This window comes from Peromyscus eremicus, chromosome 1, assembly GCF_949786415.1.
Source record: "Peromyscus eremicus chromosome 1, PerEre_H2_v1, whole genome shotgun sequence".
Lineage (NCBI taxonomy): Eukaryota > Metazoa > Chordata > Mammalia > Rodentia > Cricetidae > Peromyscus > Peromyscus eremicus.
In genome coordinates, this window is record NC_081416.1 from 105,946,614 (window position 1) to 105,963,557 (window position 16,944).

Genomic DNA, 16,944 nt, shown 5'->3' on the forward strand with positions numbered 1-16,944 from the left:
AAAAACCTAAGAAGAAATCCAAACAACAAAGTAGTACTTTATGGATACAGAGGAAAGAGATAGGGTAGCATGAGTGAAGGAAAGATGGCATCTACTCATTGAAGATGACATTTGGGAAGTATTACTAGGCCTGGAGTGCTGGAGGAATCGAGGAATCAACATTTTTGAGGTACATAAATCACATCAATAAATATGGCAGAATAAGTGGGTATCAGGTATCAGGCAGAGCATCCAGGGGATGATTTTTGCTCCACAGCAAGATGGAACTTAGAGAACGCTTTTTATTAAACAGATGTGAGTCAACCAGACTGAAGTATCTATTTGGTACATAGGTCACAATGTTCACATCTGTTTTATGAGAACTAACAGCTATAGTGGCTTGGGATCAAAAGGATCAAACTTTAAACTTCAGCCAAAAAGAACACAATATAAACAAGATTTGATAGTAAACATGCAGTGTACCATTGGGGGCATTTTCAAAAGTATTAGTTTAGTATAGGATTGGTCTTGGTATAGGATTGGTATAAAAGCATGCATCAAACTGCATTCACTTTCTTCTGCTTGGTGGTACAAGTGCTTACTCCCCACATGCACGCTACAATCACCCAGTTGTATCTGGCACCTGTTGTCAGGGAGCACAGTCATGTCCTAGTCTAGTTTACAGTAGATATGCACTTTCAATCTCCAAATTTGTGAAATAAGTAAAACTTGAGTCTTTAAAAAGTTAGTTGTCTCAAATATTTTGTTGTGGTATTCCAGATATAATATACACATATATATGTATACATATATATATATCACACACATATATATACATGATATAAACACTGAATCCTATAGATACATATATCAGTATGGGTATGTATTATATTTAATGATCAAAATTGTTTGGAACTCATGGGATGTCATTACATTAACATAACTTTGGTATTGCCAGATGCTCAAGTTCACAGACAGAAGAAATTAAGATGACATGGAAAAGCTTTTGAGAGAAAACCATCATAAATATGGTATCCATCAGATAAGTATTTCCAGTAAACAGCAAGCCTTGAAAGCATTGTAATTGCTTGAAACAAGAGCAACTATCTTCAGATGTTTTTATAAATTCCAAGGCCACAATAACCAGTCATAATGAGCTATAATAGAAAACAATAAAAAAGAAAAACTAATAGCATGTGTGTAAATGCCCTAGTAATTTTGTAGATTCTATACGAGGCCAAACAATGTGGATTTTTGTAGGAACACACCTTCAAATATAATTGATAGTGTTGCTTATCTTAATGTAGAGTTTGAACAAAATAGAAATTTTTCGTATTACTTTGCAATTGAGATAACTGAGGTCCAGAGAATTAGCTCAAGTTCAAGATCACACCCTCAATTTAATTCTATACTAACAGGTAAAGCATATACTGCTCTTTTTGTATGTTGAAAACAGCCCCAGAGCCTTGGAACTATGTGAGTCTGTAACAATTCAATTAGGTATTCACTTAGTTTTAGTTTAAAGATAAAGACAGAAAAATTAAATTTGCACATTTCACTCCACACATTAAAATCATATCAAATGTTCATTTGCTTTTTTCTGACTGGAACGTTATAGAATAGTATGAATTAAACAGTTTGCCAAGGTAACACAATTGGTAAATGACTGAGAATTTGAAAATGGGCTTTCCCTTCATTCATGCATTCTGTAATGCCCAAGTGCACTTTAGAACAATTTTCATACACCACCTGGAATTACCATATCATCTTCAGGGATTATGAGAGAAGACATCCTTACTAATATTTCAAGAGCACTGTGATATTTCCAGTTCACTCATTACAGATCTGAGCGCTGCTGACTGGGCTCTGCCTTTGGTTTCAGATGCGTTGTGTTACTTCTCTGAGTACTAAGTAGCTGGTACATCCCATGCCTAGAAGATTCACCTGATCTCTCCAGGAAGCCCTCTTCTCTCAAATATTTCTTTTACTTGAGTTCAAATGGCATTTTGTTCACAGAACTCTGCAGACTGCCTTATAAGTAAAAACCATAGGTGTTCATTACTTCACTACCTGAGGGTTTTAGGTATAGAAGTACATGTACATCATATGGACCAATGTAAGTGGAGAATAATTGTGAAAGTCGAGTCAGGTTCTGTGGACCAGTGAAATGCAGACTAGGATACGAAAAGACTTAGTTAAGACACCATGAAATTAACTTTATCTACTCACCTTTACATCTGAAATTCACATCTTCATCTGTTAAAGGACTATTTTATAAGCCCACCCCACATGTAGTAAGAAGTACCAGCAATAATGGATGTAAAATGCCTTATAAAGCAACTGTCAGAGGCCTCAGGGCTTTTAGAAGTCTCCAGGTAGGATTCAGAGGATTAGAAAACATGCATGCAAAAATGTCACTTTGCAGTTTCACTGGTATCACTGAAAACTTAATAATCTTTCAGTTATGCATATAGATAATGCTAGCGACACCCTCCTTCACATGACCTGGGGCTTTGTCAGTAGCATGGGCAATACTGCCATTCTCTTATAACATTACAACTATTGAAGATGTATGGAAATCTGTCCGCATTCTGATAAATTCTGCTAATGATTTTCCAGACATTTGGACATGTAGCTAGAGTTTTCCTGCCTGGCCCATGGTCAGGGCAAATCTCTCTCACCTGCCAGTCCCACAGCCGCTTAGACCCGACCAAGTAAACACAGAGACTTATATTGGTTACAAACTGTATGGCCGTGGCAGGCTTCTTGATAACTGTTCTTACAGCTTAAATTAATCCATTTCCATAAATCTATACCTTGCCACATGGCTCGTGGCTTACCGGGATCTTCACATGCGGCTTGTCATGGTGGCGGCTAGCAGTGTCTCCCTCACCCAGCTTCCTGTTCTCTCAATTCTCCTCTCTGTTAGTCCTGCCTATACTTCCTGCCTGGCCACTGGCCAATCAGTGATTTATTTATTGACCAATCAGGAACACATTTGACATACAGACCATCCCACAGCACTTCCCCTTTTCTTTTCTTAAAAACGAAGGTTTTAACCTTTACACATCTCCAAAGTCAGTTTGGTATATTTGTGAAAAAAAAAAACTGAGTCATTTACAAAAGTTGTACAAGGCCCAAAAGAATCTTTCACAGATTTTTTACAAAGACTGGCTTCAGCAGTAAAGAGAATGGTCCCAGATTCAGAAGCTAGTAAGATAATAATTGAATCTTTGGCCTTTGAGAATGCGAATGCAGCATGCAAAACAATAATCAGGCCGTTAAAGGCAAGATCTGCACCTTTGGAAGATTGGATTAGAGACACGGTTAATGTTGAAGCTCATGAGCATGATGATACATGGGTAGGAGAAGCAATTTCAAAAGGTTTGAGAAATGTTAGATGTTTTGGATGTGGAAAGCAAGGACATTTGAAAAGGGACTGTAAACAGGTCATTCCTAGAAACAATGTTTCTTCAAGGAACAATGGCAACAGAATGCCCCTTCCTTCTGGAGTATGCAGAAGGTGTGGGAAGGGAAAACACTGGACCAACGAATGTAGATCAACAAGGGACAGACAGGGTAATCCTTTGCCTCAGTCTTCGGGAAACTTCCAGAGGGGCCTCATGCAGGCCCCAATAGCAAATCTAGTTCAAACCTTTCCTGCAGTTGTAGAGGAAACCACTACCCAGAGCAATTAAATAACCAAATGCCTATTGGAATAAGTCATGCTGGTCAGGATGATGAAACAGAGAGAATAGAAAATTCAGGAGAAAACATAAAGAAAATTTTTTGGCAAACTTCTGTTAATGAACAAAGACCAATATTATCGATTAAAAATAAATGGTGTTTTGTTGTCTGGTCTGGTAGACACAGGTGCGGACGTTACCATAATTGCACCAGAATTTTGGCATCCAACTTGGCCTCTTCAGGAGGTAAACTTTCAACTGTTAGGAATTGGGACATTATCTCAGGTGAAACAGAGTGCAAGATGGCTTGAATGTATAGGTCCAGAAGGACAGAGAGGAAAATTGAAACCATATGTAGCTAACATAGCTATGAACCTGTGGGGTCGAGACTTGTTACAACAATGGAATACTCAGATTAACATCCCTCCAATCTCAGAAACAAATCATAAACTAGCACATGTTTCTGAGAGAAATATTAGAAGGCAATATTCTGAATGGTCACCAGCCATCCATATTATACAAGAACAGGGCACAACAACTGATGATCTTCCAAAGACATCAACAGCTCTACCTTTAAAATGGTTAACAGACAAGCCTGTATGGGTCCAGCAATGGCCTTTAACAACAGAGAAACTCCAGGCTTTAGAAGAGCTGGTAGAAGAACAGTTAAATGCTTAGCATATTGAGGAATCAACCAGCCCTTGGAATTCTCCTGTATTTGTTATTAAAAAGAAATCTGGTAAATGGAGAATGGTAACAGACCTTAGAGCTATTAACAAAGTAATTCAGCCAATGGGCTCTCTACAATCTGGAATTCCTTTGCCTACTCTGTTACCAAAAGGATGGCCTCTCATAGTTATTGATTTAAAAGACTGTTTCTTTTCAATACCCTTACAAGAAAAAGACAGAGAAAGATTTGCTTTCACAGTGCCTACTTATAATAATTCTCAACCGGTTAAAAGATTTCAATGGAGGATCCTCCCACAGGGAATGTTGAATAGCCCAACTCTGTGCCAATATTTTGTACAACAGCCATTGGAAGTGATACGTAAAAAATTTCCTAAATCTATAATTTATCATTATATGGATGATATTTTACTAGCTGATTCAAATGCAGATACTTTAGAATGTTTGAAGAAGTAAAGAGAATTTTGCCTTGCTGGGGATTACAAATTGCTCCTGAAAAGATACAAAGAGGAGATTCTATTAATTATTTAGGATATAAAATAGAGCTACAAAAAATTAGACCCCAAAAGGTGCAAATTAGGAGAGATAGACTACAGACTCTTAATGACTTTCAAAGATTATTTGGAGATATTTCTCATCTACGAACTATTGTTGAGGTAAAAGTGATGAACTGCATAATTTGTTCAAAACCTTAGAAGGTAACAAGGACTTAAATAGTCCAAGAGAATTATCACCTGAAGCTGAGAAAGAATTGGCCTTGGTAGAAAAGAAAGTACATGAAGGGCATGTGGATCGTATTGATCCAAAGCTGGATTGCATTTTGGTTATTTTACCTTTTAGGCATTCTCCTACAGGAATATTAATGCAGAGGGAAGATATTGTATTAGAATGGATATTTTTACCAAATAAACCAAATAAAAAATTAAAAACTTATGTGGAAAAAATCTCTGACTTGATTTGGAAAGGAAAATTGAGACTTTGTCAATTAGCAGGAATAGACCCAGCAGAAATTGTCATACCTTTAACTAAGGAGGACATTGAAAAATTATGGACAGAAAGTGAACCTTGGCAAAGAGCTTGCAGTAATTTTTTGGGAGAAATTAACAGCAAATATCCCAAAAGCAATAGAATTGATCTTATAAAGAGAGCTGATTGGATCTTGCCTCGAATTGTATGGGAAAAGCCCATATCTGGAGTTTGTACATTTTATACAGATGCCAACAAACAAGGAAAGGCAGGTTACAAATCAGAAAATTTAAGTAAAGTGGTTCAAAGTCCTTATAATTCAGTTCAAAAATCAGAATTGTATGCTATTCTGTTGGTATTAATGGATTTTTCAGAACCTCTCAACATAGTAACTGACTCTCAGTATGCTGAAAGAGTAGTATTACATATTGAGACTGCAGAATTTATCCCTGATGCTTCAGAATTAACTTCACTATTTATTCAATTACAAGATACAATCAGGAAAAGGAGTCATCCTTTATATATAACTCATATCCGATCCAATACTGGTCTGCCAGGCCCTCTAGCACAAGGCAATGATGAGATTGATAAATTATTGATAGGAAATGTGCTGGAGGCCTCAGAATGTCATAAAAAATATCATGTCAATAGTAAAGGTTTAAAAAAGGATTTTTCCATAACCTGGCAACAAGCCAAAGAAATAGTAAAGAAATGTCCTACTTGTTCTTTCTACAATCAAACACCATTACCAGCAGGATGTAACCCAAATGGTACTCAAAGGAATGAAATCTGCCAGATGGACGTGTTTCACTTTGCAGAATTTGGAAACTGAAATATGTACACCACACTATCGATAATTATTCAGGATTTCAGTGGGCAACTGCTTTGAGTTCTGAAAAAGCTGATTCTGTAATCACTCATTTGCTAGAAGTTATGGCCATCATGGGTATACCTGCACAAATCAAAACTGACAATGCTCCATCATATGTCTCTGTTAAAATGAAACAGTTTTTTGCTTATTACAATGTAAAGCATATTACAGGCATACCACATAATCCTACAGGTCAAGCAGTTATAGAAAGATCAAACAGAACTCTAAAGGATATGCTAAATAAACAGAAAGGGTAACAAAAACCCCCAGAAATAGACTGCATAATGCTCTATTAACTTTGAATTTTCTTAATGCCAATGAGAAAGGAACAACAGTTGCAGAGAGACATTGGATAATAGAAAAAACTACAGAATTAAATCAGCCTATATACTTTAAGGATGTGCTGATCTCAGAATGGAAACCAGGGTATGTGTTACATTGGGGACGAGGTTTTGCTTTTGTTTCTACAGGAGAAGATAAGTTGTGGGTACCATCAAAATTGATAAAGGTTCGATTTGAACAAGAGAAACCTCTTAATTAGAGGAGGTGATAGCTCATCAACCAACATGGACATCCAATTTAAACTAACTTATACCAGTAACACATGTCTTTTTATTTAATCAGATAATAACTTGCCAAAAAGGAACATCCCCAAAATTAGTCTTGGGGAAAGGTTTTTGTTTTTGTCTTTTAGGAGAATGAAGGTTAAGGAATCTGAAGAACACTGGACAAATAAGACAACTGAAGAAAAGGGACAAATCATCTATCCCAGGAAGTAGAGTGAAATGGCGTATGGGTATATATTATCTAAAAAATTTTATGTATTCCTAAATGTTTGTTTCTGCTTTTCTCTAAAGATTTAACACTATTGGTCTTCTAATAGTCCCAGTTCAATTAAAATTTAAAGCTGACTTTGGAGTTGGAGAATGGCTCTCTCCTTCTTTAAACTCAAGCATGTTGTTAAAAGGAAAATGCAAACTCCCTGTATCATGCCAGAATAAAAGAGCCATCTTCTGCTATGAGACAAGAGAAAAGCCAAATTAATTAAGGGACTATTCTATTACTAATCTCAACTCTTTGATTCTATTCTGATTCTTTAAACTTTTCTTAAAGTATAAATTTTATATCAAAACTTACAAGATTAATATATATATATATATATATATATATATACACACATTTTAAACTTTGTTAAGATATGAATGGTCATATAGAGTACTAATTAATTCTAAAAAAAAAGGCTTCAATTAGCTGCATATATATGTCTTTGTGTTCGAGTCTCTTATCAGTTTTCTGCAGGAATTCACCGCCAAGCCTAACATCAACTGAAGTCTCCAGGAAGAAGTTGGGGCCCCACAACAACAACAATTCCACGTGGACAATAATAACATCACTAAGCTGACAAACATCATCTACAGATCAGCTTTGAACTACAAGGTGCTCAGAGCAATTTTGAGATGACTAGCTGATATGATCCAGTCTCAAAGACTACTTGAATAAAGACTTGAGATAAACCCTGAACTTTGGCATTATACACAGAATGGATAATGAAGGATATAGTTACCTTTCCTAGAATTTGACAATTAACCTAAAATTTTTCTTTCAGGATAAAGATAACTTTGCCCATACCCAGCAGGAAGCAATTTTAAGAATACGACGCCCACATTCCCAAAGAGGTGGTGTGGGGTGGGTGGTTTTTTGGTCTTTTTAATGGGTCTTGGGTCTGGGATAATTTTCATTGTTTAGGGGGGTTGGTTACAAGTTGTTGTCAAGGGTTAAGAAAAAGGCTAAGCAGATTAGATTTAAGGTTCTTGTTTAAAAAAAAGAGAAAGAAAGAAGAAGAAAAAGATAATTACTAGTTTTAAATACTTTACATTGGATTGGATTGTTTTATGTTGTATACAAATTATATATACATTGAAATTGATATTGTTAGAAAATGTTATATGTATATTTCTAATTGTACTTATACCATTCATTTAACAATGCAATTTTCTGATCCTTGAATGTTATTATTACCAACTATTAGGATATAAAGAAATGAAAGTTAGTAGTTAGACATTACAATAGAACTTGTAGTCATATTAGATATGTTTTAAAAATTGAGCAGAGGGGCTGGAGAGATGGCTCAGAGGTTAAGAGCACTGCCTGTTCTTCCAGAGGTTCTGAGTTCAATTCCCAGCAACCACATGGTGGCTCACAACCATCTATAATGTGATCTGGTGCCCTCTTCTGGTGTGCAGGCATGCATGCAGATAGAACACTGTATATATAAATAAATAAATCTTTAAAAAAAAATTGAGCAGATATATTTTAGACAGGTCATCTTCAAACCCTTCAGAGATCTACAGAATATGGCATTTAAAATGTTTTAATAACTTAGAAAATTTTTCTTTTTTGTTATGACTATGAGACATGTCGGCTCCTGGCAGCACCAATCTACTTCAGAGAAAATATGGGTATTGAAGAAACTGCATATGAGTTAACTTTCATGGTGGCAAAAGTTAGCCACTGGACAACAAAGTATCCTCGAATCAACAGGACAAAATGGACGGACAGGACATGAAACAAAAGACTACTGATTCTTGCCAAAACAAGTGTGGTTATGGCTTTATCAAAAGGCATCTTCTGAGGCCAGGACAATATGGCACCATCCCTGAAGTGGCCTTCGCAATCTGGAAAAGGTACAGTGCCCTTTTCTTTAAAGGCAGCTGAACAGGCAGTGGGCCGATGGCTTCTGATGTGCTATGGAACAGCAGCTGAAACAGTTATTCTTGAAGAGTAACTAAGCTCACGCCTCTCAATAGTAGACTGGCATTTGATAGAGTAATGTGGAGAAGAAGGGGATGCTGAGATGAAGCCATATATACACAGCCAAGAAGAATGGACAGCTGAATTAAAAAACCATCAATAATTTCCAGAATTTAAAATCCTGAATCATGACATGACACTAGTGGAATTCAGGTGTTTCTGGTACATGGACTGCTCTCACCCAATGTGAGGTTGAACTGTTGACCTTGTGTACATCTTACTTCACAAATGAGTCTGTCAGATATGCTAAGCCTATAGGCTGAAGATAATGCCCCAGCTTTGCGGAGAAACCTCAGGTGACTGTCCAGGCAGCTGGCTGTTTCTGTCAACTCACAAATTTTTTGGAAGTTGCTTGCATGCACTTTCTGTTTTTATTTTTGTTAGCTAATATTATTTCCTTCTTGGGTCTCTGAGGGAGTTGAAGATTAGTTAGTTATAGTTGAAGGTTAGTTAGTTATAGTTGAAGATTAATTAGGATAGAAAGTGAATTAGATACATTTTGGACTTAGCAAAATAGGATAATGAAATTATTATCTCTGAATTTGTCAAATAAAAATGGACTAGACATTGTTTAGACATTTATTATTTGTATATATTGTATATAGTTATTGTACTTTTGTATATAGTTTTTCTTTTGTTAGTTATAACCTTTTTCTTTTTTTTCCTTTTTATTAAAATAGAAAAGGGGAAATGTGGTGGTATTTTACTTGTACTGAAATGTGATTTTAATTGTATGTTAATAAATAAAGTTGCCTGGGGGTCAGAGTTTTAGAGCCATAGCAAGCGCGTGGCAGTGGTGGCGCACGCCTTTAAGGACCCGGAGGGCGGTACATACAGGCAGTGACAAGGCAGTCACGTGTTTAGGTTTACAACCAATGAGAAGGCAGAACAGCTAGACTATAAAAAGACATACACACAGGAAGTAGGCCCCTTTTTTCGGAGAGCTCTCTTGGCTGAAGCAGGATAGCTGAAGCAGGTCGGGTAAGGCTCTTAGTTCTGACCTCTTGGCTTTCTTCTCTGAATCGGCTCTGTGTTTCTTATTTAATAAGACGGTTGGTTACATCTACATGGACAAGTATATTAGAAAGCAAAACTGTTTCATGCACTTTATTTTATGTACTTAGTGACATTTATGAACATTCTTTTCAGAAAATTTCCCTAACCGTCTCAAGATTTACCAAGAGATAGATATTGAGAAAAGGTTAAAAACTCCAGTTATTGCTCCCTTACCCAGCCTGTTAGTACCAAAATCTTACCTTCTGACAGCTAACTGTGCTAGGCCATGGGACCCTGACTGGGGGTGTGCAGTGAGAGCATCTGAGGGCTTCACAACAGTATGGAAGCTCAGAGGGTCTGGTGTTAGGAATTTAAGATGATGTTATATACGTTTGCTTTGCACCTGCTCCTAATGATCTAGAGCAAGTATTAAGAAAGCCTGCCAAATGTCAGACAAGGTTTCCTCATATCAAGTTACTGTCCCCATTGCCTATAGCTCAGCCAGATGCTAAATCCATGAATTCAGGGTTCAACCTCACAATTGTTCCTTATACCTTGATATTTACCAGATAACTTAGAGTAGACTCACAGGTCACTACATCAGTTTACATTTATCTTACTTCTAATTCAGAATCATCACATGCCAACTTAACTCAAGAAAGCTGTGAGCCTTCGGAGAGGCACAGAATTTTTACTTTTTTAAAATAAAATTTTGAGATTATGATATATTAACATCATATCCCTTTTTATTTTCCTCTCTCCAAAGCACTGCATGTATACTTCCTGGCTCTCTTTCAAAATTATAGCCTCATTTTGATTAATTTTTGTTACAGAGATATATGTATACGTATACACATATATTCCTAATTACATAAATACAACCTGCACAATCTGTGTGAAGTTACTTGTATGTATGTTTTCAGAGCTGATGATCAGGTATTGGATAACCAATCGGTGTTCTCTCTCTAGGGAATACCATATCTTCTGCTCTCACCATTCCTCAGTTTCCTGTAGATTTTAGTGTAGGGTTGAGGCCTCTTTGGGCTTTCCCCTCTCCAAATAGCATGTCTATTTCTACATTCCTAGTTTAGCTAATGTTTATGTAGCCATACTGGTGGGACTTTCTGAGTATAGCTTCTGACACACCTAGGAGACACAATCTCTTAGCTAACTCCTTGCTCCCCTGGCTCTAACAATGTTTCTTGGCCCCCTTTCCACAATGGCCCCTGAGCCTTAGGTACAGCAGTTGTATTTAGATGCATCCACAACTAGGCTCCACAACTTCACATTTTGGATTGTTGTGGTTTTCTGTAAAGGTAATTCTCTGCTGGAAAGGGAAAATTTACTTAATAAAGGGTGGGGATTTCACTTATCTGTGGGTATAAAGACTAATATTTAGAATGTAGTCAGGAATTTTGTTGTTCTGGTAAAATGGTGGTTATAAGTTCTCCAAGACCCATGAATTCACTAGTCCTGAATAGTTGGCTAGGTTTCTAAGTTTCTAGTACAAGGCATGATTTTGCTCTTATTGAGTGGGTCTTACTTCTAATTGAAGAGCTGTTGGTTACTGCTGAGGTATATGTGCCTCTATTGAACCCTTAGGGTTATCACACCATATTGGTTATTGTTGTGGCTCATAAGATTCATAGCTGTGTAGTACTTTTGGTTCTTCTCCTTTTTCAGGAGCTTGTGTGGCATCTTCTTGTAACAGGAAAATTATATATAATATAATTACATCATATTCTCATTATCTTTCCTCTCTCCAAAGACTCTCATATACACATTCATGCTCTCTTTCAAATTTAAAACTTATTTTTTAAATTAATTTTTGTTACACAGGGAGGAGGCTCTTAAGTCAGTTCCAGCACAGGGACCTTTGTGCTCCAAGTCTTAAGGGTATGGTATCTTCAGTAATAATGAATTAACTACCACCACTGGGAGAAAACCAAGGGAAAATGCATTAGTTTTTAATATTTTGTGAGTCTCTTGGACAAGCTTGACCAATACCATAAGAGTGAGCTTTTCGTGCCCCATGTTGGGAGTTTGTTACAAACTCTTTGACTGTTGGAAGGAACATTGTCAGCCCAGATGAGAAAATTTCATTTAAACTATATACATGTATTTATACCAAGACTTGCATGGATTGTAGGGTTTTTAGGTATACAGCTAATAGTATACTTTATTGAACTTTAAACAAATTTTTATTATACAAAGCCTGTCATACAATTTAATACCTCTCTACTCGTAAATAATTATTCTCACTCTCCACAGAAACACTGCTTCTGAACTTCTCATCTGGCGACACAAGCGCTACAACCCTGCCTATAATAGAACAGTAGAAATGCCTCATTGATTTGAGTTGAAAGCAGGACACTAGGATATGGCTCTTGCACCCAGTATCAGGAATGTATAAATGTCTTTTTGTAATTCAAAAATACAAAATAGATTATCTGTAGGCATGGACAATGATGACAGCAAACCATTATATATTGTCAAAAGAAACCAGTAACTGGTAGTTATAGTGATCAGTCTGCAATCCTTCTCCTCAGTCTTTTTTTTTTTTTGGGGGGGTTGCCTGTTCTGAAGTTGTCAGTGAGGAACCTGCCTTGAGCTTCCTGTCACAGTTCACTGATAAAGGCAAAGCACTATTCTAGGAGTTAGAACATGCCAGCTCCAATAACTCCTTCCATTCCACACAGTGAACCCATTCCAGAGTCCTTCTCTTCTTTAGAAATTTCTGTCACTAAAGCTTCTGTTGTAGTTAGCAAGGAGGCCACCCAAGCAGCATCCAGTAAGCAGTTCTCACAATCTTTGTTGGATCAATGATTCCCTTTTCCACCATGTTCATAAAATGTCTGAGCATAGCATCATAACCAACTTCTGAAGAACTCTGCAAAATTTTCTTAACTATCAAAAATCATTCAATACTTGCTTTCTTAGCAATAGTCATTGCAGGAATTGTGAGTGTTCTTTTAATAATTTCTATAACTATTTTCTGATCTTCATGAACAGTTTTTTTTTTTTTTTTTTTTTTGGTTTTTCGAGACAGGGTTTCTCTGTGTAGCTTTGCATCTTTCCTGGGACTCACTTGGTAGCCCAGGCTGGCCTCGAACTCACAGAGATCCGCCTGGCTCTGCCTCCCGAGTGCTGGGATTAAAATTGTGCGCCACCACCGCCCGGCAATGAACATTTTCTAATGAGTCCATGGCTAGGATTGATCCGTACCAAAGAAGATCACAGCCCTCTACTATAACAATGTGTTCTTCATTGGTTGTTTTTGTAGTATTGAGAGCATCTTTAACCCTGTCATTCTTCTCATTCAATTCATCATCACTCTTCCCTTCAACCTTCAGCACAGCTAGTTCATCTGTAAGATTAGCTAGTCATTCATTCATCTTTTCCTTTTCATATTCATTGGTGTGATGTCTAACTGCTGTGTGATTTCTTGAATACACTTCTCATTTGAGCTTTGCCACCTTTTCTTTTCAAGCATGGTGTCATCTTTGGTGACAATAATCTCTCCAGCTTTTCTAAACTCATGACCTTGAACATCTTCAAGATTTAGAATCAACCCCTCTTCTTTAAATGCTGCACCACCAGTAGCAATAGCCATGTCTCCAAGCTGGATCTTTCTATTGTTCCCAACACTGGAGTTTGACTGCTACTGCCCAAAGACCAACTTTTAGCCTGTTCAAAACCAGTGTGCTTAGAGCCTCTCTATTAACATCATCAGCAATTATGGCCAAGGGATTCTGATGAGGATGGGCATTTTAAGAGCAGGTACAGTAGACTGGACACTAGAAATTTGCTTTTCACTAAACAGAACATAGGCATCTTGGAATTCACATTTTTGAGCTTTCGATGTGCTAGTAAAATATGGGGAAATATATCCTCTATCAAACTTCATGCCATTAATAATTTCTCATCCGTCATGCAGGGTTTCTCCATACTTGACTGTGATGATACTGTTTCTTCCAACCTTTTCCATTGCATGAGAAATAATGTTTCAATGTCTTTGTCCCCATTTGCAGAAACTGTAGCAACCTGGGCAATTTCTTCAGGAGTTGTTACAGGCTTAGATTATTTTTTTTTTATTCAGCAACTACAGCATCAACAGCCAACATCTCATCTTTCTGGATTTCTACTGGATTAGCCCCTTTGCTGATCTGCTCAAAATTCTGCTTGGCAATAGAACATACCAGAACAGGAGCAGTGGTAGTGTCATTCCCATCCCTTTCATTTGTGTTACTGGTAACATCTTGAACAAGTTTAGCTCCTATGTTTTTGTATTTATCCTTTAAATACAAAACTTTGCAACAATGTCCCCTCCCCTCCATCTTTAGCTACTTTGGGACTTCCCCAGCTCTCTTCAGTAATCACTGTTCTTCCTGTTGGCCCCACTGTAACAGTTTAGGAATTGGCTAAAAGGTCTACACCTTGAAGCATTAAGGTTTTAGCAGTCACACCACATTTACATTTTTGGCACAGGTCGGGGTGAGATAAAGAGCCAGTGCCCTGGATACTGGTCTCATCTGGTGAAGGACTATGGGTAGTCCAAGCATTTCTCTGAGGTACCAGGGGAGCACACACAGCAAGGTAAGCTGTCAGTAGTGAGTGAGGGAATATCATTTCTTATAAATTTTCAGACCTGTTTAATATTATTTTACTATCTTGTTGCCTCCTGTATTTATCTCTCTGACCATAGTTAGAGCCACCACCCCATTTTCTATTTTGTCCCATCAAATCAAATGTACCCTATGATTCCTTTCTATACCTCCCCCATGTCCTATCCTCACAATGATCCTTTTTTTACTTTCTTTATTTCTACAGTTACTTGAGAATATGTAATTACAACTGAAGAATTAGAGATAGCCTAAGACCTCCCTATCTCTCTCTCTCTCTCTCTCTCTCTCTCTCTCTCACACACACACACACACACACACACACACACACACACACACAGCATTTGTCTCTCTGGGTCTACATTCCCTTACTCAATATGATCTTTTTTTTAGTTCAATTTATTTACCTGCAAAGTTTATGATTTCTATATTTTCAGATGAATAGTATTTCATAATGTACATGTATCACATTTTCATTATACATTTGTCAGTTGAAGGACATTTAGGTTGTTTCTATTTCCTAGATATTGTGGTCATTAGAACTGCAATTAAAATGACTGAGCACATTTGCGTGGAGTAGGATGTTGAGTCCTTTGGGCATATACCAAGGAGTAGTAAACCTGGGTAGTACGATAGATTAATTTTTAGATTTTAGACAAATTTCACACGATTCCAGATTGGCTGGATCACTTTGCAATTTCACCATTGGCGAATGAAGGTTTCCTTTTCCTCATATACCCTCCAACTTTTTTTGGTTGTTTAATTGATCCTACCCATTATATCTGCATTAAGAAGAAAATTCAGTGTCATTTGATTTCCATTTCCCAAATTGCTAAGAAAGATGAAACGTTTTGTAGATATTTATTAGACATCTTTTTCCTTCACTTGAGAATTTTCTGTTTAAGTGATGGGCTCCTTTTTTTGTGAATGGGTCATTTGGTTTTTAAATTATTTGTTTTTAAGTTCTTTATGTATTTGGGATATTAATCTTCTGACAGATACACAGCTAGCAAATATTCTCTCTGACTCTGTGGGCTTTCTCTTCACCAGGTTCATTGTTTCTTTAGCTGTGTAGAAGATTTTATTTGTATAAAGCCTCACTTGTTAATCATTGGCCTCAATTCTCAGGCAAATAGGGTCTTGTTCAGAAACAAGACCTATATCACACCTACATATTGTCTATGTCCTCTTCTAGCAGTCTCAGTATTTCATGTTTCATATTTAAGTCTGGTTCATTTGCAGTTAGTTTTTTTTGCAGTTTGATAATGATAGGACTAATTTCATTGTTCTGTAGTTAGATACCCACTTTTCCTACTTCTGTTTGTCGAAGATGCTTTCTTTTCTTCAACATATGCTTTTGGCATCTTTGTCAAATATGAAATGGCTCACATCACATGTACTCATGCTTGGTGTTTCAGTTTTGTTCCATTGATCTACATGTCTGTTTCTGTGAAGTACCATATTGTTTTTACTACTATATGTCTCTGTAGAATATCTTAAGATCCAGAATAATAATCCCTCCAGAATTGTTCTTTTTGCTTAGGATTGTTTTGTTAATCTGAGATATTTTGTGGTTTCATATGAAATTTAGGATAATTATTTTCTATTTCAGTGAATAATGAGATGGGGACTTTGATTGGGATTGCATAGAATCTCTAAGTAGCTTTTGGTAAAATGGCCAGTTTCACAATATTTATTCTGCCAATCCATGAGCATGGGTTGTCTTTCCACCTTGTGGTGTGTCTTTCTCAATCTATTCCTTGAAAAAAATTAAAGTTTTCATTGTAGAAATCCTTTAATTCCTTGGATAGGTTTATTTCTAGATATTTTATTTTACTTAAGGCTATTATCCTGAATAGTAGTGTGTGGTGGTAGTGTTTTCCCCAAAATATTGTGCACCCTAATAAACTTATCTGGGGTCAGAGACAGAACAGCCACTAGATACAAAGGCTAGAAAGTGGTGGCACTCACACCTTTAATCCTAGCATTCCAGAGGTAGAAATCCCTCTGGATCTCTGTGAGATTCATGCTACATCTGCTGCCCAACGTTCATGGTATGAATTCATGAAAAAGCTGCTTGCCTGTGGCCTTGCGGGCCCCTGCTCAGACCCAAGCTACCCTCAGCCAGTTGTAGTGAAGCACACTGGTTGGATTTGCTGAATGAGGCAGAGGCAAAAGGATCCCAAGTTTGAGGCCGGCCTAGGAAGCTTGGGAGAAGCTTCGGCCCGGACCGAACCACAAACAGTGGTGGAACCACGGAGGCAGAGGCTGCTGCTCCGAGTTGCTGGCTTCTTCTCATTGTGTTGGTGACTGCAGTGATGCTGCT

At 37.2% G+C, this 16,944-nt stretch overlaps 1 pseudogene; it reads right to left on the minus strand.

Annotated features, from left to right (window-relative positions):
• Positions 1 to 12,653: 12,653 nt before the first annotated feature.
• LOC131902115 (60 kDa heat shock protein, mitochondrial-like) lies at positions 12,654 to 14,558 on the minus strand (annotated as a pseudogene).
• Positions 14,559 to 16,944: the final 2,386 nt, after the last annotated feature.